Below are 21848 nucleotides of genomic sequence, written 5' to 3' on the forward strand. Positions count from 1 at the left end.
CTTTCTGCCCAAGGGGCGGCGTTTCAGCTTTACTTCTGCCCAGGAAGCCGCCCCCCATCATTATTCACTTCGCTGGGCGGCTTTTGCGCTGCTCAGAAAAGTGCCCGGCACAGGCACAGAATGCAGAAGCTGAAGCGGCATCAAAGAAGCAGAGGGTGACGCATGCGCAATGTGATCCCGGCCAGTGAGGGTGCCGGGCGCATGCACTGAAGCTCAAATGGAGTCCGATGCCCATAGCTTTGTATTGAGCATGCGCCGGATCTCGGAACGTCGGGGACAGCAGAAGCCGCTCAGCGAAGGGCAGAAGTAAAGCTGAAACGCCGCCCCTTGGGCAGAAAGACGAGCAATTCTATCAGGGGTTAGACTTCTATGTTTTTATTACACAATAGAAGACCTGTCCATACATATATACAGCCTGTCAGTGTCCCTTTAAGGGGTAATTGAATACACAGTGAAAAGTTGAAATAGGGCCACCAAGGAGATATTAATCACCACAATCCAATACTCCTCCCAAAAAAATACTACATTTATACTTAGAGCCTGTGCACCCATAACGATTGCATCAGCACACTGGTAGGTTCTAGGTATTACCACATGTATTCTAATGTAAGTTTAAAACCTTGTTTGGCCAATTAATTTATCAACAATTCTCATGGACCTTGTGATTTTTTTCCTAATGAAAGCTGTAAGTCCACCTGTCAAGTACATTTGAAGTGGAGTCCTGTATAGATCTACAGTTAGAGTCTGTATTATACTCCAGACCTACACTCACTATTCTGCTGGTGGAGTCAATATGTTCACACATTTCATTACTTATCGGGTTGCTTTGTCTGTGTAATGGTATATATTAAAAGGGGTTGTCCTGTGTGGACATTTATGGCATATCCACAGGATAAGACATAAATGTACAATAGGTGTGAGTCCCTCACTAGGACCTGCTCCTATCTCAAGAATGATGTCCCATCTTGAGCCCTTGGGAATGGAGAGTTGGAGGTGCATGCGCAGCTCTCTCCATTCACTTCTATGGAACTTCCATAAATAGGCAAGTAAACATGCCTGGATGCATGTGTGGCCGTCTCTTCATTCCCACTGCCACAAGACTGGGTCCCATTCTTGAGATAGGAGCAGGTACTAGTGGTAAGACCTGCATCTGTCAGACATTTATAGCATATTCTGTAAATATACCATAAATGTTCAGATGGAACCACTCTTTTAAATCTATACTACTACACAGAAAAGCTACAGGAGTTATAGGTCACCCCTCCCAAAATCATGTCAAGTCACTTTGTTTAGTTTTTCAGTAGAGTCTGAATGGTTCTCCCCATTCACTCTTATGGGACTTCTGAAAATAGCTGAGCATGCTTCCTTGGCATTTTCAGTAGCTCCATAGAAGTGGATGGAAAGAGCCATGCATACACCCCACCTCTCCATTCTAGGCTGTGCAAGACAGAACTCTGCTCTAAAGATAGGAGCACGTCCCAGAGTTGAGACCTGCACCTAAGAGACATTTATGGCATGTTCTGTGGATATGCCATGAATGTCTATATGGGACAATCCCTAGTAAGGGTGGTTCTGCTTTAACAGAAAGGAGTATAGTTGGATTTTAGGAATATATACATTATAACTTATGTCTCTTTTCCTCTTTCCCTTACCAAAGGAACTGGAGGAAACATTTATCTCCCATCTGTCCTGTTTTCATTGCTAGTTTACTCTTAAAACTATTCCAATAATGCATGCATAATTTGTTCAAAATAGTCATTTTATATTTAGCACCATGTCCAATTCTATTAATGCTATGATGAGTTACATGTTGGCATTATCCTCCTAGGGGCTCATCCACATGGCAGTGGATGTTTTGCAGTCCGCAAATTGTGGATCTGCAAAACACGGATACCGGCTGTAGGCATTCCGCATTTTGCTAAACAGATATCCCATCCACTAATATAACAGTCCTTTCCTTGTCCATAATGCGAACAATAATAGGGCATGTTCTGTTTTATGCATATTGTGGAGTGCAGGTTGATGGGATTTTTTCAGGAATCTCCCGAAAGAGCCCCAGGGGGCGCCAAGCCACAGAGTGATTAGAAAACAGAGGATGAACGGGTGAAAGTGCAATACCCTTGATAGGCAATATTAAAAGAATGACGTACATAAAAAGTGTGTCAGTGACACGTTCTCCATGTATTTATGGTTTAGCACTTACTTCACCGGGGAGGAGGGTATAGGATAAAGCTCAAGAAACCTATACCTCTACCTCCCCCGCCGAGGTCGCTTGTAAAGATGTACCAAAAGAGTCTCCTGGTCCCCAAAGCAGATGACACTGGGGCTCCGAGTTGTAGAGGAAGTCTTTATTTATTTCATCTCAACGCGTTTCAGGAGTAATCCCTTTTTCAAAAGCATGCATGTGAGATACTATATGTAGGAGCATCTTGACCAAGAGGAGTGGGTTGTAACACTTGGCCACTTCCTAGGCTTTTGTTGCCAAAGAAGGAAGCATTCTGCTCCATCTCTTTGATGTTTCTGGATGGTTTACACTGAAATAATAAACATATTTGTTACATAGCAGGACTTAATTGTTAGTTTGTTTAAATTATGTGTGTAATTAAAATGCTTGGACCTTTCTACTTCCAACAAAATCATGCCTTAGTCTCTTCGGTTTGGAGGTGGTAAGTTATGTCCTATGCGGGTTAAGGAAACCTGTGCTTTAGTCCTCCTCATACGGTGAACATGCTAAGCTTCGGAAATGGCCAGTTTGAAGAATGTGATGATGGTTATGTAATCCTAGGACAAGCATGGTGGGTAAGCACAGGAATGTGGATCTTCAGTAGGGTCATTGATGTCCTCAAAGGGTTGTCCAAACTTTTTATAAACCTGCCATTCTGTTCGGAGTCCAGTAGGGAGTCCAGTAGGGATTCCAGTAGGGAGTCCTTAGGGATTCGGAGTCCAGTAGGGATTAGCAGCAACTTACCTCAGTGGTGACGTGTTCCCAAGCACCACAAGGCCCAGCAGTTATGTGCCTCTTTGCAGTGGTACATGTGACCTCTCCTGTGAAAGAAATTGTGGACTGTAAGTCTGATGAAGACAACCCAGGAACCACTGTTTGTATGAAGCAATGAGGGGAAGGTAAGTGTAGCTCCCTTCACAGGTCTGGCGGGGAGGGGGACATAAAAAAAAAATATCCTGGGCAACCCCTTTAAAGTGTACTTGAACTGCTAGAATGGCAAGCCAGAGCACTGTGCCACCCTTGTATTGCTGTCTTGCTGGTTGCTGAGGATCTCACAGTACTCATCCCATGAATCCCGATGACCTAACACTTGTTTTAGTCCTTGTTTTAATGTTGTGGCCATTATGACATCCAACATTAAAGCTTTTTGTGCTATAGTTTGGTTAATTTCAGGGTGAAGTGAAGGCCCATCCCATATTCAAAAGTCATAGAAAATCTGGCTTAGCAGCGGAGATTGACATAACCAATGGTTCTGATGTTCACAATGCTGGAGGTCCTTTATGAGATGAGAATCAGACACAGTTTAAATGGTGATTTTAAGTAGCGACCAGTTCATTAGCTACCCCCCACCCCCCCAGTATTGTAACATAGCATTGGTTATCACTGCTGGAAAAGCAGCCGCTATAGAATTAGATGGTATATTCTGTCCCTGTTACAGAATCTCTAGTGTTGTACTAGTTGGGGAGGGAGTAGTTCTCCTTCATTTGCACTGCTATGTGAACAGATGTCTGAGATTCATCTATGTGACATATTCCTTAGCTTGTTAACTTCCATTCAGATCTTGAAATTTTGTAATTAAATCATAATATCGCTGAGGAGGTTGATTCTTGAATGTGAGCCAAAATTAAGAAATCAGTTTTGAGGGCTACATTTCTAGAGTGCTGTTGGACAATTCATTAATTATGGTGGCCTCAAATCTCCATATCTGTATAATGCACTCACATTCATGTACATTTCTGGTAAGTATCCTTAATCCAGAGCAAATGAAAGTCACCGGGAATTGTTATCCTGATTGAGGTGACATATCTGCATAACTTTAATTGCTGTTGAATTGTTTTTGCTTTATTATGTCACTAATATATATTGTAAAGGAGCAGAACTAAATATTTATGGAACAAAAGCAACTATTTCAGCTGATCCATATTGATTTACTTATTTTCATGGCTGTGTACCTGACCTGTGCTTTTGTTCCTGGACTCTGCTACCTGTTTGATCCCTGCCTGTTTGCCTTGACTCTCCTGTTACCGACACGGATTGCCTGACCTGAACCTGTGCTGCCTGCCCAGGCCTATTGCTTGTTTGACTTCACCTCTGCCTCATCTTTCGGTCCTTCACTGTTGCTCCTGGTTACGACTCGGCCTGCTGACTACGTCTGTACCTCTGGTACCTTGCTCAGGTATCTACTGGTCCTCCTGGACCAGCTGCCTCGTGTGCCAATCCTCCTCAAGAGGTAGCGACCTGGTGTTCCTCTCAGCAAAGTCTATCGCCACCATCAGGGGTACTGTGAAGAACGAGGGGTTCACTTAGACAATGCGCTTAGAGGAGGTAGGACGCGTGGCACGATGGGTTCATACCCACTGGTTTGTGACATATATGATCTCTGATTTTCATTTTTTACATTAATCATGGAATAATCCTTTAAGCAGTACTTTTTATATTGTCAACTTTCTTAACTTCAACTTTATATTCAGTACTATATTATATCCACTATACAGAAACACCATTACCTTACTGAACTGAAATTTTGTAATTAAATCATAATATCGCTGAGGAGGTTGATTCTTGAATGTGAGCCAAAATTAAGAAATCAGTTTTGAGGGCTACATTTCTAGAGTGCTGTTGGACAATTCATTAATTATGGTGGCCTCAAATCTCCATATCTGTATAATGCACTCACATTCATGTACATTTCTGGTAAGTATCCTTAATCCAGAGCAAATGAAAGTCACCGGGAATTGTTATCCTGATTGAGGTGACATATCTGCATAACTTTAATTGCTGTTGAATTGTTTTTGCTTTATTATGTCACTAATATATATTGTAAAGGAGCAGAACTAAATATTTATGGAACAAAAGCAACTATTTCAGCTGATCCATATTGATTTACTTATTTTCATGGCTGTGTACCTGACCTGTGCTTTTGTTCCTGGACTCTGCTACCTGTTTGATCCCTGCCTGTTTGCCTTGACTCTCCTGTTACCGACACGGATTGCCTGACCTGAACCTGTGCTGCCTGCCCAGGCCTATTGCTTGTTTGACTTCACCTCTGCCTCATCTTTCGGTCCTTCACTGTTGCTCCTGGTTACGACTCGGCCTGCTGACTACGTCTGTACCTCTGGTACCTTGCTCAGGTATCTACTGGTCCTCCTGGACCAGCTGCCTCGTGTGCCAATCCTCCTCAAGAGGTAGCGACCTGGTGTTCCTCTCAGCAAAGTCTATCGCCACCATCAGGGGTACTGTGAAGAACGAGGGGTTCACTTAGACAATGCGCTTAGAGGAGGTAGGACGCGTGGCACGATGGGTTCATACCCACTGGTTTGTGACATATATGATCTCTGATTTTCATTTTTTACATTAATCATGGAATAATCCTTTAAGCAGTACTTTTTATATTGTCAACTTTCTTAACTTCAACTTTATATTCAGTACTATATTATATCCACTATACAGAAACACCATTACCTTACTGAACCACTCAAAATTAAATATACCAACTAAATAACTGAGTGCAACTTTGTTCCCTTTTAAAAATAATCCTCTTTTATTAATATAATATCAAAAATTACATCACATGATTATTGTAGCAGAATCGAATAGTGACCTTTTTGCTACAAAATCACAGTGAGATAAGGTTGTCACCATGATTTTGTAGTAAAAAGATCACAGAGAGGTAAAGAGCATTATCAGTCATGTTAATGCTCTGTGTCTCTGCTGTCGGGAGCGGGGCTTGGCTCTCTTTCACGCAGTGGATTACCCGCATAGGATCCGCTCGTGTGAAAGAGCCCTTAGACCTGACATGTAATAGAGTTCACAGCTAATAAATTAGGGAAAGCCTATGGTAATATACCAGCAAGTCAAAACATAGCATCCTATTAACTAAATAAATGGATGGGCCCCCTAAAAATAGCTGCAATAGTAACTAATCAGGTATGGGCAATCATAATAATATAACTGATAACATACCAAAAGAAAGATGAGGATGGCATGCCTCCTCAATGTGCATTTTGCATAAAGCTTGTTCTGGAGATCTCCTCCTGAAGAAGCATTACACGAAACACGCATTGAGGGGGCACGCCATCTTTATCTTTCTTTTGGTATGTTATCACACGAGTTATATTATGTTACCTTTAAAAGGTAATATCACCACATGCAGCTAACAGAGTGCAAATCACTGACAAACTATGTCCAACCTGAGCTGAAGAAGAAAGAAGACTGATAGAAGGAAAAGCCTTCTGTCAGTCAAGACTCATCTCATTACAGGTTCTGGTTATCTCTACTTATAGCCCTTGTCAGACCGTCCAAAACTCTGAAGGTGTATATATTCCGTAAAGAGGACCTGTCACCTCTCCTGACATATCTCTTTTAGTATCGAATTGCATTCTTCCACATGTAATTCTGGAGCATCTATTCTTATGACTCTGTGTTGTACCATTCCCTTATTATTCCTTCAAGAAGTTATGTATGAATTACCATCCGTTTGCAGTGAAGGTCCAGATGGATGTTACCAGTTGAGGTGTGTCCACACATAATAAGAAAGGAACGTAAACTGATATAGATAAGATAGCGTGGTATCCCAGCGTAAATACAAATCAAAAAGTTTATAGAAATAGAACCCTTCAAATACAATACTTTATTTCTAATTACCTAAAAATATCTCCCAAGCCTAATATAAAGGCTAACTCTGATGTACACAGATAACAGATAAACAAAAGTTACACAAAAACAAAATAACACAAAATAACACACATCACTATCGTAGGGACCAATAGATTATTAAAGGTAAAAGAACACAGGGGAGTAACCGGCTCACTAGGGAAGGGAGAACTATCCCTAACAAAAGCCCTGGTCTACCCTCAGCCCGGGGACAACTCCTGGTGGTGGGGTTTCCCCGTCCCCGTGCCTATCCTAATAACCCTAATGAAGCCCTACATGGTGGACCTATTTACCGGTTCACCCCAACTTTTGTTTATCTGTTATCTGTGTACATCAGAGTTAGCCTCTATATTAGGCTTGGGAGATATTTTTATCTAATTAGAAATAAAGTATTGTATTTTAAGGGTCCTATTTCTATAAACTTTTTGATTTGTGTCCACACACAGTCTGACATTATACAATCAGTGCTTCCAGTGTCAGACTGTGAAGGAACCCCCCCCCCCTTCCCCCAATTGATAAGGCCCAGCTGGATCTTCATTGGAAACCGCTGGTTAACTTCTATCAGAAATAATAGAGGAGCAACATGACAAAGAAGAATGCTCCAGAATTGTTATTACAAGGGGGAGTAGTTACTTAAAGGGGCTGTCTCACTTCAGTAAGTTGCATTTATCATGTAGAGAAAGTTAATACAAGGCACTTACTAATGTATTGTGATTGTCCATATTGCTTCCTTTGCTGGCTGGATTCATTTTTCCATCACATTATACACTGCTCGTATCCAGGGGTCACGAGCACCCTGCAATCCATCAGTGGTGGTCGTGCTTGCACACTATAGGAAAAAACACCAGCTTCTCTGGTGGCCTGGAGCACGGGAGCGCACATAGGCTGGTGCTTTTTCCTATAGTGTGCAAGCACTAACTACCCTGTACCCATGTACTATGCCAGGATTAGCTGAGTGGAGCCGTCTTCTGCTTCGCTAAGCTAAGAGAACTGCATGTCAGCTCTTAGCTTAGCGGAGCAGGCAGAAGCAGGAGCCGCTCAGCTATTCCTGCCATAATACATGGGTACAGGGTACCATGTGCTATGCCAGGAGTTAGTAAACCTCTGGGGGGTGGGTCACGGGCAGGAGCAGCAAAATGCGCTCCTGCCTGTACACACTGCTGCTGTGGCCCCATTCATAAGTTTCACACTCTGTACTCAGCGGTGTACAGAGAACTGAGTTTTAAGCGCACAGTGACTTTAGGGACGTAAAAGACTAAGAAAAATACAAAATTGATTAATAAAGTAAATTAGAAATAGTTTTATTAGTGCAATATGGACATCATATAAAAAATTGTTACAAAGGTTTAGTTACCTTTTAAACCAGGCATGCTCAACCTGCGGCCCTCCAGCTGTTGCAAAACTACAACTCCCAGCATGCCCGAACAGCAGGGAATTTGGGGAGTTGTAGTTTTACAACAGCTGGAGGGCAGCAGGTTGAGCATGCCTGCATTAAACAAACTTGGTACTTGAATGGGACTGAGCTGTGACCGATGTACAGAAACATCACCAGCCTAGGATGAGGCTGCGGCACTTGGTTAGCGCAGCAATCTCTTCAAACAGCTGATCGATGGCAGTGCCCCCCACTAGTCACATATTGATGACCTGTCCTGAGAATACACCATCAATATGCAAAACCCGGAGAACCTCTTTAATTTCCATTGTGCATATTTTTCTCTGGAGGCTTCATGCAGTGTAAAGAAGGAAAGTTGGATTCTGGTTTTCATCGCTATATTCCAGGCATTAAAGGGGTTATCCCATCTCGTCATTTCTGCCGAGATGGGACTAAGCGCTACCTCTAGGTGGTCAGGCTTATGGAAATTACCAAGCGGGTCAGCGCAATAGTGTTTTCCTAACTCCCATTGGAGGGAATGGGGGCAGTGCAAACAATGTGGCACAGCAAGCTATGCTGTTTCCGTATCTTGTCCAGTCCGCTCGCCAGTTTCTGTAAGTCCGACCACCTGGGGCAGGAGCTTAGTCCCATGTCGCCATAAAATAGGCAAGATGGAACAACGCCTTTTAGGATTAATACCTCCATTCTTTGCTACACCAGTTTTTTGGCGTATTTGATGCAGCTTGCAGTGCAATCTGTGACTTTTCCCCACTCATGCCAGGTCTAAAAAAACTGGTGTGGTATGGACAGGGAAGGGAATGGGCCGGCAGGACCGTCTCATTTAGCATTTTCTACGCCGGTTTTATGTATGGCGTAGATTTAGACAATTTTCTACTCCTAATGGCACATAAAATGAAGAGTGAGTGCCCCCCATAGTGTGCTCAGTGCCTGTACACAAATACATGACATGCTGCTCCTTCCAGACCTCCTAAGACACAGGGGCTTAATCCTCTGTGGAGACCTGTGAAGTACCATTGTGAGAGCCACAATACAGGCCCCCGAGTCAGTAGAATGCTACTGATTGCATATCAATGGGTGAGAGCTTGCTGTATTTCAGTATCCATTATTTTAAAGATCTCTGCCTTCTGTCTGTGAACGAGAACCATTTGAATCCATAGCGGGTATGTTCACAAGGGCAAATTACTCATTGGAGAAATCTGATAAGCACCTTGCCTGTGGCCGAAAGTTCAGGTTGAGCCTTGGGTTTCTGCCGCGTTCCACACACTGATTAACCCCATTCAATGGAGATAATCTGTGTGTGGCCATCCGCCATGGCCTCAGGGGTCTTACCAACTCAGAAACTGTGGCAAGATACAACATAAGACCTCATGCACACAACTGTATGAATTTTACGGTCTGCAAAACACGAATCCGCAAAAAAACAAGCAAAAAACGGATGACATCCATGTGACATCCGTATTGCATCCGTTTTTTTGGCAGAACCATTGTAACAAAATGCCTGTGCTTGTCCCCAAAATGGACAAGAATAGGACATGTTCTGGTATTTTTGTGGAATGGACATACGGAAACAGGATGCACACGGAGCATTTCCATTTTTTTGCGGACCCATTGAAGTGAATGGTTTTGCATAGGGACCTGGAAAAAAAAAACGGAAGGGAAAAAAATATGCTCATGTGCATGAGCCATAGCATTCAGCGATATTGTGTGCAAATAAGGCAAAAAAGACACAAAGTCATATTTGCAACTTTTGAAACCAGAATTCTGGAGCAGAGGGTTTGATAAATTCCCGCACAAATCTAGTCTTTCTAGTCGCTACGATGTGTCAAGTGCACGGAAAATGTATCCTAACTATATAACATGTCTCTTTCTGGCTGAACCTCTTGGTCATCATCATATTTCTATGTTTCTAAGAATATTCTTTCTTCTATATAATATCTTTGAAGGGAAGGGGCTGTGCCCCTGTCATAAAGCCCTGTCATACGCGGCCCTGGGACGCAGCACGGTGTAGCACATGTATTATCTGAGTAATCTCAGCACATTGATAACAAGATGATTGATTCCAATGTGGCTGCACATAGATATTACCGATCCATCCTCAGCTAATACACAGATATTAAGTATGCGATGAGTTACGGCTATTGTCAGAGTGGCAGGATATGAAAATATATGAGCACATTCTGTACAGTGGACATGCTGCTTGTTGTCGCAGGATTACAAATGGTGAGCGAACAGTTAATGCCAATACACATCCGACACCTGCAGAATGATCTCTCACCTCCATATTGATGACTATAGGGTTAGAGCAGTGGCCACGCTGTTCTATCCGCAGAGACCATACCATGGAAATTGTGATACAGCAGTGTGCCTGAGCTCATCGCCAAAAATGGCGCAATTTGCGCATCACGTGCATTAAAATGTCACACAGGAATATGAATTTCCTGCCCTTTGGAAAATCCTTTTCGTTGTGTGCCAGGTCTGGCTGGGCGTAGGCTAGTCTACAGGTAAATGGGTATCAGTGTCAATTGTTAGCAAAAAAAATTTAAATTTGGTGTGTTTAGGACAAATTAGGCTACACCCCCTAATGGAAGACATACACTATATGCAGGGCTTAGAATTGATAACTGATCAGTTCTTTTCGGGCATTTAGCCCTTTTGACGGAACTCAGTGCCAGAAAAGAAAAACGCAAGTGTGAAAGTACCTTAAAGAGGACCTTTCACTTGTATAAACTATGTGAACTGAGTATGCTGCCATATAGAGTGGCGCCCAGGGATCTCACTGCACTTACTATTATCCCCGTGCGCCGCTCCGTTCTCCCGTTATAGGCTCCGGTACCTTTGCTCCTTAAGTTATAGTAGGCAGTGTCTTCCCTTGACCTGTGGGCGTCTCTTGCTCCTAGGCTGCAGCGCTGGCCAATCGCAGCGCTAAGGCTCTTGGTGTAACAGCAACTCCCCCATTGCTCCAAGAGGCCCATTTGCATATATTAAAACTTAATTTTCCTCAGCAATGTGGGCACGTATGAACATGGGACCAACACAGATATCTTCAGCTGCCATGTGCACATGTAACAGGTCAGCCAGTTTCATAGGTACAAATCTGCTGACAGATGCCCTTTAATTGTTGTCAGGTATGCATTAATTATTAGGAATTTCAATGAGGTTCATACATTGTTAAATACCAGATACTATACCTTACAGGCACACTCCTCTATGTAACATGTGTAGACAGTGTTATGCCTATTTCATGGCAATCTCTTCCCTCTCAGACCCTGCACGATGCATAACACATAACACAGCGTACACATTTAACATGGAGTTTTCTTTTAATTAGGTGATTAAAGGGTAGTTTTCTCATTGGAATTAAGCCCTCATATATTCACACCCAAGTCTATTGATTCCCATTGATGGAGCTGATGTTGTACCATCTGGAACATTGAACACCGGTGATATGACGCTTCCATGCTGTGCTCCAGTCTGTCCTCTCCTTTTACTGTCCTACCACATGGATAATGTCATCTTCAAATAAATAAATGATCATGAAAGAGAAACAATGCAGGCACAATGCATCCTCTTAATGTTCATTACCTTCGCTGACAATGGGTTCACAGGAAGGGTCATTCGCTTTATAGGTCGGCATCTTAATTACAAGGATACTCCTCTTCCATAACAGTCTGAGATTCTGGATAGCTCCATAAATCATTGACAGCACACTATCTTCCAAATGAATCACTCTGACACTCATTTCATTAAGCTGCCAGACTAAAAATGGATATGAAAGTCAGGCGTAGAGCTTATCAACCTTCATCAACACAAGGGGATTCTGGGGTAGTATGGAAGTACCTCCACCAGATCCCACAACTATTGTGATCTGTAGTAGAACCTCCTGGGGTTACTTTAGAAGTCAAGAGCCACTTACACCATCCCAATGTCTAATTTAATTCTTCTTTATACTTCCTTAGAAATCAATAAAGACATGCTAGCAGCACTTTTCTAGTTGCATTGACAGCATGAACACATCAGTGGTGCCAAAGTGGCCTATAAAGACTCTTCAGTATAGGAAAAACTCCACCTGCTAACCAAACATCCATGGGAGTCATGAGATGCAGCCAAGAATTTATGTCCCTTCCTGTGGAGTAAAAAGGAGAAGACATTATTTGCAAACTAGTAAATTTCCATATTGTTTGCTGTAGTCTTCAGCATTTAAAATATAGTACTTTACATTATAGTACTTTGCAATCGTTTTAAGATACAGTACTTTACACATTTAAATAACCGTAGAAGGTAGAAAGGGTGCAATTAAGTTAAGTAAGAGCCTAGTGCATAAGGAAAACATCCTGAAATATTTCCCTTTTTCAAGAAAAGACACAGTAATCTGACATTTTCTGTTTCTGCATTTGTCAGCTTTGCTGTATAGAATAAGACATCATGAGCAGAGTCATTTCCATTATCATTACATGGTGAGAGAATTAACAACAGCCTTGTTATACAGCTAAAGCAATGCTATATACCAGGCATGCTCAACCTGCGGCCCTCCAGCTGTTGCAAAACTACAACTACCATCATTCCCTGACAGCCTACAGCTATCATCCTACAGAAGGGCGTAGTTTTACAACAGCTGGAGGGCCGCAGGTTGAGCATCCCTGCTATATACTATACACACAGATGCATTTCACCCCTGATCTGTGGAGCAGCAGCCTGTACGCCATCATTTCCTGGGGACTCGATTAGTCTAATGCCACTTTTCTGAACATTAAATTCCATTTGCCGCCATAAAGCACACCCACACTGCTGCTACAGATAATACAGGAAGTACCTACAATATTTAGGGGGAAAAAATCATTATTAAAGCAATCATGATTATTAAAGAGGTTCTCTGGTATTTTCAATTGATGGCCTATCCTCAGGATAGGTGATCAGTATGAGATTGGCGGGGGTCTAACTGCCGACACCTCCACCGATCAGCTGTTTGAGGAAGCTCTGCTGAGCGCCAGGACCTCCTTGAAACTTACTGTCCATGGAATAGCAGTTGTGCTTGCTATTGCAGCTCAGCCTGAGCTGTGCCTAGGTCATGTAACCCATGAACATAATGTTGCTTTGCCTAGGAAGTGGCTGCAGCGTTCACGCAGTGCTGCGGCTTTTCCAAACAGCTGATCGGCGGGAGTACTGGGAGTCGGACCCACCTCCACTGATCACATATTGATTGGATAGCCCAATCCCGGAGAACTCCTTTCATCTAATGAATAGGAAAAAAATTGCATTCAAAATAAGGTATGAGAAATTCTATATAAAATCTAACGCTGCATCTGCGAGGTCCAATCATGCAGGGCATGCTGGGAGTTGTGGTTGCGCAGAATTGTCACTGCCTGTTTTCATGGATTCCAGGCTTTAATTTTCCAGGTACCCTCCAGAGCAGACAGCATTCACTTTGTCTCCATTATAGTTGGGAGCTGTGCTGACTCTTCTCAGCTCAGTAATGCACTGAACAGACATCACTGCCATCTGATCCAGTGACTGCGCTGTTACCTTACCCTGAGTGACTCATCCCTCCCCTCACAATTACAATTTTGAGCATTAATGCCTAGCTGGGATTATTTACTTTGACAGGACACTGCAGGATAAACAGAGTCGATGAAATCTATATTGACAGTTACCATTATGTTGCTGTTATGACTAATAGAAGCTGACGAGAAATAAAACTAAATACGAGGAGGCGGGATATGGGGTCAGAGATGGAAATTCTACTGGTCTGTAGTATTCCTCAGTGGTGGGAGCCTGATCTGATCGTTTTGGATCAATGCAGGTAATGATTGAAAAAGTCTCGTTAGGTAGATATCCAGCCAGGGTCTTATCACGTCAGGGGCTCATCGGGTCTGTCAGTCAACTCCGGCTCCATGCGGGTTCACCAATCCTCACCATGCAACTCTCCGTAAGCGCCCTGGGTAATGGCAGGTGCACGCTCAGATTCCACTGCACATACAATATTGAGAACTCCTTATAACGTACAAGCCTGCCCCATAATGCATCTCTCCTTGTTTATACCTTGTCTCTGATCAATCATTTTACTGGCTCCGGTCCAGATACACGTCAGTGGAAATCACCATCTCATCTGTTGTGCTGACGTTACGATTCTAGTAGATAAGTAGTGCTGCTTATCTGATTCTACAGGAATAACTTGTCACTAATCCCTTTTCTGTAACAACCACACATTTTGTGAAATGTAATGCACTAACCCCCTTTAAAAAACATACAGAGGTCTCATACAATTGCTGCATGACCTCAACACAACATACCCGTGTTGCTGAATACCTCTGAATACTCAGCTTGAGTGCTGCAGAACTACATAATTCACCTCAGCTGCTGCAGAACATCATAATAACAATATAACAAAACAATAACAAATACAGGTGCACTCTGCAGTCTCACTAAACCCTCAAAATGATTTTAAAATTGAGAGATTAGTCAACATGTCCTACGGTGTAGAACTGTCACGACCCTTGGTCATTGGTCGTGACTCTTGTGGCCGCATGCTGTTGCCTGCGGTCTTGGTGTTGTTGTCAATCACAGGTGAGGGCTATAGTATGTTGCCTCACCTGTGGTTGCCGCTGGCAACATTGGGCATTTGGCAGCAGTGCAGCCTCAGTGGTGTTAGGCAGCTTGCTGCGGTAGGCATGCGGTTGCTCCTGGCAACCTCTCCTATAGGTGTGCCTTTTATTGGTGTGCACAGTGTTGTTTATCAGTGTGCACTTTGTGTGTTGCCCTTGGCAACGTGTTTTTGTGTGCACTTCCTTTGTCTGTTTGTTGTGCACGAGTTCATGTTTTGTATGCACGTAGACACCTCCCTTCACCTGCGGTTGTCCGCGGCAACGTTGTTGTTGTGTGCATGTGGTGGCAGGGTCTCGGCCTGCTGGCTGTTCCCCAGAACATGTTTGCCACGCATGCCGTTGCTGGCGGTAACAGGTGAGTGAGTTTGTGTGCCTTCCCCTTTATGTGTGTTTTCCCTTTCCTATGGTGCTGGAAGGGTTAATTCTCTTCCCAGTGTGTGTGATGTCACTGGGTGTGTTCTGACCGGTGGGTGTGGCCACTTAGGCCTATAAAGCCTCGTTCTCTGGCTTGGCTCAGTAGGTTGCTTTCAGCCAGGCATGGCTGGAGCAGCCTCCTGTATATTACCATCTACCAGTGGGGACCTCCCTTCTGGTCATAAATCTTTGTTACACGGTGTTATCTAGGTTTGTGTGGGGTTTCTGTATCATTGCAGCTTATGGTCCGGGTCCCTGTGTGATGTCTGTGTGTGCTGTCTTTGTTGGTGTCCTGAACAAACAGCACCTGCACATGGGTTCCTGGTTGTGTTGTTCTGTGGCAGGTGAGTGTTGTGTTGATTGCATTTGCCTGTCACTGCCATAAGGTGTTTTCTGTTTCCCCTTGTTGCTTGGCCATTGAGACTCCTGCTCCTCCGTGCCAAGGAGGAGTAGGTCGTCTCACCCAGCTCCTAGGTCAGGGATCTGCGGAGGGTCAGCAGGGATCCGAGGTTCCTGAGTATGGGCCCTCCTACCATCAAGGTCGGCCCATGCAGGTAGGAGACAGGGTCAGAGTTAGGGACGCAACAGGAGGTGACCTGCTCCCTAATTCTGTGTTGTTTGGCCAAGTGGTAACCCTACTATCTCCTGGCACCGCACGGCTGGGGGTTTCCCCCACCTCCAGCCGTGACAAGAACATGTCTAAGCCCGGGCACCATGTCAAGGTTTCTCAAGTAGCCTGAGACCTAACGCTCTCCTACCTGAGCCGTATGGGCGATACCAGGAGCCAGTGGGCAAATTACAGGAGCATGAGGCCGACTCACAAACAGCTCACCAGTTACCTCCAGCATGTAACCATGCTTGCAATGGGAGGAGGGAGGAGTCTGCGAGTCCCACTCAAGACTGACTGATATGGCCCAGGCCTCACAGGTGCACCTAAATGTGGCCTGTAGATGGAAAACAGGCACATTTAAATTGGAGTTTATACACCTCCAGGAATCTATATATACAAACTAAAAAGACAGGGTGGCATTAGCAGGAGGTGCTCAAACCCACATGCAGTCGTGCATATATATATAGGGGAGCAAATCCTGCACTTGTGGCCCGTATACACCTCCAGGAATCTATAGTTTGTATGTATAGATTCCTGGAGGTGTATAAACTCCAATTTAAATGTGCCGGTTTTCCATCTACAGGCCACATTTAGGTTCACCTGTGAGGCCTGGGCCATATCAGTCAGTCTTGAGTGGGACTCGCAGACTCCTCCCTCCTCCCATTGCAAGCATGGTTACATGCTGGAGGTAACTGGTGAGCTGTTTGTGAGTCGGCCTCATGCTCCTGTAATTTTCCCACTGGCTCCTGGTATCGTCCATACGGCTCAGGTAGGAGAGTGTTAGGTCTCGGGCTACTTGAGAAACCTTGACGTGGTGCCCGGGCTTAGACATGTTCTACACCGTAGGACATGTTGACTAATCTCTCAATTTTAAAATCAGTTTGAGGGTTTAGTGAGACTGCAGAGTGCACCTGTATTTGTTATTGTTTTGTTATATTGTTATATTGATTGACATACGCACTTGTTACCTTGTGTGAGACTTCTATTGTGGTACTTGTGGTTCGCCACGGGCATCCTCCACCGTATGCATTTTGCTGGGGATCGCCATTAGCAACGGGCCACAAGTGCAGGATTTGCTCCCCTGTATATATGCACGACTGCATGTGGGTTTGAGCACCTCCTGCTAATGCCACCCTGTCTTTTTAGTTTGTAGAACATCATAATACATACCTCAGCTGCAGAAACACATAGTACACACCTCAGCTGCTGAAGAACCTCATAATGCACACTTCAACTGCTGTAGAACCTCATAATAAACACATCAGCTGCTGAACCTCCAAATACACACCTCAGCTGCTGCTGAACCTCATAATATACACCTCAGCTGCTGCAGAACCATATGATACACACCTCAACTGCTGTAGAACCTCATAATACACACCTCAGCTGCTGCAGAACCTCACAATACACACCTCAGCTGCTGCAGAACCTTGTAATACACACCTCAGCTGCTGCAGAACCTCATGATACACACATAAAATTCTGTATAGTATCATAATACACAAAGCAGTTGCTGACAAACATTATATACCGTATTTTTCACCCTATAAGACGCACCGGCCCATAAGACGCACCTAGGTTTTTGAGGAGGAAAATAAGAAAAAAAAAATTTTAACCAAAAGGTATGCTTTTGGTGGGTTTGAACTAATGGCGGTCTGTGCATGACACTATTGTGGGGGATCTGTGGATGATGCACTGTTATGGGGCTGGGATTTGTGGATGGCACTGTTATGTGGGGGATTTGTGGATGGCACTGTTATGGGGGGAGCTGTGGATGGCATTATGATGGGGGGGGTCTGTGGATGGCATTATGCTGGTGGGGGGGATCTGTGGATGGCATTATGATGGGGGGGATCTGTGGTTGGCACTGTTATAGGGTGGTGGATCTGGGGATGACACTGCTATATGTGTCATCCACAGATCCCCCCATAACAGTCCCATCCACAGATCCCCCCCCCCATCATGATGCCATCCACAGACGCCTCCCACCATCATGATGCCATCCACAGACCCCCCCACCATTATAATGCCATCCACAGACCCCCCCCCCCATCATTATCCCATCCACAGATTCCTAGGGAGGGGCTGTAGTAGGCAGGGAGAGCGGCGGGCAGTGCAGGCACTGTACTCTGGCCCCGCCGCTCAATATGTACTGTATTAAACGTAGTGTTAATCATAATATCTAAACTGAATAATGATGCGCTCCCCCTGCTCTTACCGGTACACATGTCACGCTCCTGTAGTAAGCACTAGCAGCTAGCAGGCAGGCCGTAACTCACTGAGGTCAGGTGCCTGCTCCGCCTACTTTATGAATGAAGCAGGCGGAGCAGGCACGTACCTCAGTGAGTTACGGCCTGCCTGCTAGCTGCTAGTGCTTACTACAGGAGTGTGACATGTGTACTGGTAAGAGCAGGGGGAGCGCATCATTATTCAGTTTAGATATTATGATTAACACTACGTATAATACAGTACATACTGAGCGGCGGGGCCAGAGTACAGTGCCTGCACTGCCCCACCGCTCTCCCCGCCTACTACAGACCCTCCTCACTAATACATCGCAGACTGCGATGTAAATTGCCAGCATTCGCCCCATAAGATGCAGGGGCACTTTCCCACCACTTTTGGGGGGAAAAGTGCGTCTTATGGGGCGAAAAATATGGTACACCTTAGATGCTGTAGAACCTCATTATATACCTTAGCTGCTGCATAATGACATGATACACACCTCAGATGCTGTGAAATGTCATGATATACACCTCACCTGCTAAGAACCATATATTGAGAGTAGAAGAGGTCAAAAAAGAAAGAGGCCAGCCTCCCATAAACAACCTTAGGGACGGTATATTCCAGATGTAAAAAATGTGTACCACGCCTGTGTGAACCATCTATTGAACTGCCTCAGTAATGTATAGTGGACCTATATAATACCTGGTCTCCTCACTGCATACACCAACACCTGCATTGCTGTCACATCATTCCAGGACCCTGCCTTGCACCTCAAAACCCGGCTACACCATGGGCCCCCCAACCTAACATCAGGCAGGAGTCACAAAACCAGGGTTTGCCCCAGACGGAAGAAACGATGCACTCTTCCTATCACTGCCCAACCCAGCGGGCGACATAGCGAAGACTGCCACTGTGAGTACAACTACTCCCATCCTTTCCTCCCCTGTGGCTCACTGCATCATGCACTCCAGCTGCTGCAGAACCTCATAATACACACCTCAGCTGTAGCAGGACCTTAAAATACACACTGCAGCTCCTGCACAACCTCAATAAACACCTGCTGTGAAATGTTACAATATCAACCTCAGCTGCTGCAGAACCTCACATTACCCACCTCAACTGCTGCAGAACCTCTTAATACACAGTTTGGCTGCTGCAGAACCACATACTACACACCTTAGCTGCTTAGGAACTTCATAATACACACCTCAGCTCCTGCAGAACCACATACTATACATCTCAGCTGCTGCAGAACCTCATAATACACACCTCAGCTGCTGCAGACCAACATAGTACACACCTCCAAGGCTTCAGAACCACATACTACATAACGTAGCTGCTTTATAACCACATACTACACACAGCTGCTGCAGAACCACACACCTCAGCTGCTGCAGAACAGCATACTACACAGCTGGCATCTACAAACTTTCTTTTTGAAAAAGATGAGGCCATTTCGTATAAATCTATTGACGGTAACTAGGAATTACCCTTCAAAAGAGGTTGTGCAGCAGCAGTAGTTTGTATTATAAATAATAATATGGCCTTACTAAAAAGAAAATGTTAGAAGGCACCTAAGTGCATCATGACCATGTAAAAGTACGAGCCAGACTGGATTTATACAGGTCCAGTCTTATCATTTACAGCAGGCCTGACATTATCCTACACTGTAGGCGGCTGCAGATGATAATAAAGTGGAATCTTTCTATTGTGTGATTATTGCACTGGTCAGATCCGGCACTTGCGTTATTTATAAGGAATATTGTGTTTTTGGTGTTTGGGAAATAAACATGTTATTATCAGGAAAGGCGGCTTTAATTTCCGCTCGTCTCCCTATTAGTGCAGCATGATCATTAACATCCAGTTGTTCAGTAAACCAAGCAGATAGCCAATTAAATTAAATGAGTAGAGCGAGGGGCCGGGAGATGTTCCTTCATCACTTCCACGCCGACAGCACGCTGAGGAATGACAATAGAATCTTTTACAAGCAACTAAAATTAACATTTTCATTTCATTGTCTTCTGCGAGCATTTAAAGCCCATTGTCCACATAAGCCTCATTCGTGAATTTCTTAGACTGGTTAATGAGATGGAACCTGATCGCGATTTCGTGTTTAACTAGTTCAAAGCTTGGGGATTTTGTGATCTCGTAAATTGTCTCTGTGTGCGCCAAGGGTTCCTGCCAGTTTGTGTGGAATCTCTTGTAAATGTATTTCCATATTTCTGGAATTATTTATCAGCATTTGCATTATAAACCACCACAAGAAAATTTCAGCTTGGATTTAACGTCATTTTGCTGAGCTGGTCATGAATAGGACAATGTCTCAGCCGCGCCTGTGGTTAAAGAGGGGAGTCTCTTGGTTTTTTGCAACATGTTGAGCATCACAAGATTTTGGCACATAGTACCATCGTGTGGTGATGTGTAGGACACTGAGCTACCAATTTCTGTTGCCTGTCTCCATGGACGGTGCCAGAGCTGGTACAAGGGGTAGGCAGAGTAGGCAGCAGCTGAGGGCACTTTTCAGACAGAGGGGTGCCTATTATGGATACAAGAGCTCATGTGCAAAAGGCAGCCTCCCCCCAGGGACCTCTATATCGCGTCCCAGGTTTGGTAGGAATGCCGAGTGGTATAGTGTAGCCTAAAATGTCTCTTTATGTGTGTCACGGTGCTCCTACCTAGATACGGCTGGACCCCAGGCTGTGGCTCCGAAGCAATAAATAGGGGGGAACAATTGAGGGATTTGAAAGAAAGATTGAGTCCAGACATTGTATGTAGTTGAACAGCTGCTTTACTTTGCATAAACGTTCTCAAAAACGGTTTACAGACTTTATCTTGGTCCCAGCAAACTTTAGCATTGAAACTGGCAGGCAAACTCGACTCTGCTCCATCTGTTCCTCTCTGGCTCTGCTGTACTGACAGGCTGACTGTATGACTTTCCTTCTTCTTGTATGCTGCACTTCTCTTTGTATGATCTGTCTCTAGATTAGGCCAGTGAACTTTCCTCCTAGCTCCTGAGGCTCTAAGCTTTGGCCTCCATGGCCAGCAGAGCTGAGGGTGCTCTGGCTGGCTTGGGCATGTCCAGCAGAGAGATGCCCCTGCACACCTGTCCCCTAGCAGGGGATAAGCTAGACTAACAGGACTTCTGCCCCACCCTTCCTAAAGGGAAATAGGACTCGCCCACCTCTCTCCAGGGGTGGGGGTGGGGGTGGGGGGGTTAAAATGGAATGGAAGGTTCCATTCTATCTAAATGTAGCTCTGCCATAATTGCTGCTACCTGCTGGTGAACTAGGCACATTACATGTGAACATAACAGATGCAAACAAAATAGAAATGCACATTGTGGAGGACCTGGAATAAATACACAAGATGACATGAGGTTAGATCAATAAAGACAGTAGCAAGATGCAGATGTGGTAACACCACTCTGGGGTGTTACACATGCACACAGCCGTATTGCGGCCCACAAAAAGCGGGTGACTGACACCGGCCATGTGCACCCCCATATCACGGATGCGGACCCGTTCACTTGAACAGAGGTACGGATTGGAAGCTTTCTGTCCGTTCCAACGCACTGCAAAAAAGTAGTTCATGCAGTACTTTTTTGCGGTGCAGACAGTCGGATGCGGATCGCGGACCCCATTCCAGTAAATGCGGCGGTGGCCCTGCGGTTGGTGCCCATGCATTGTGAACTTCAAGCACAGGCCTGGCCGGCACACGTTCATGTGCCTG

Source organism: Bufo gargarizans, chromosome 6, assembly GCF_014858855.1.
Source record: "Bufo gargarizans isolate SCDJY-AF-19 chromosome 6, ASM1485885v1, whole genome shotgun sequence".
NCBI lineage: Eukaryota > Metazoa > Chordata > Amphibia > Anura > Bufonidae > Bufo > Bufo gargarizans.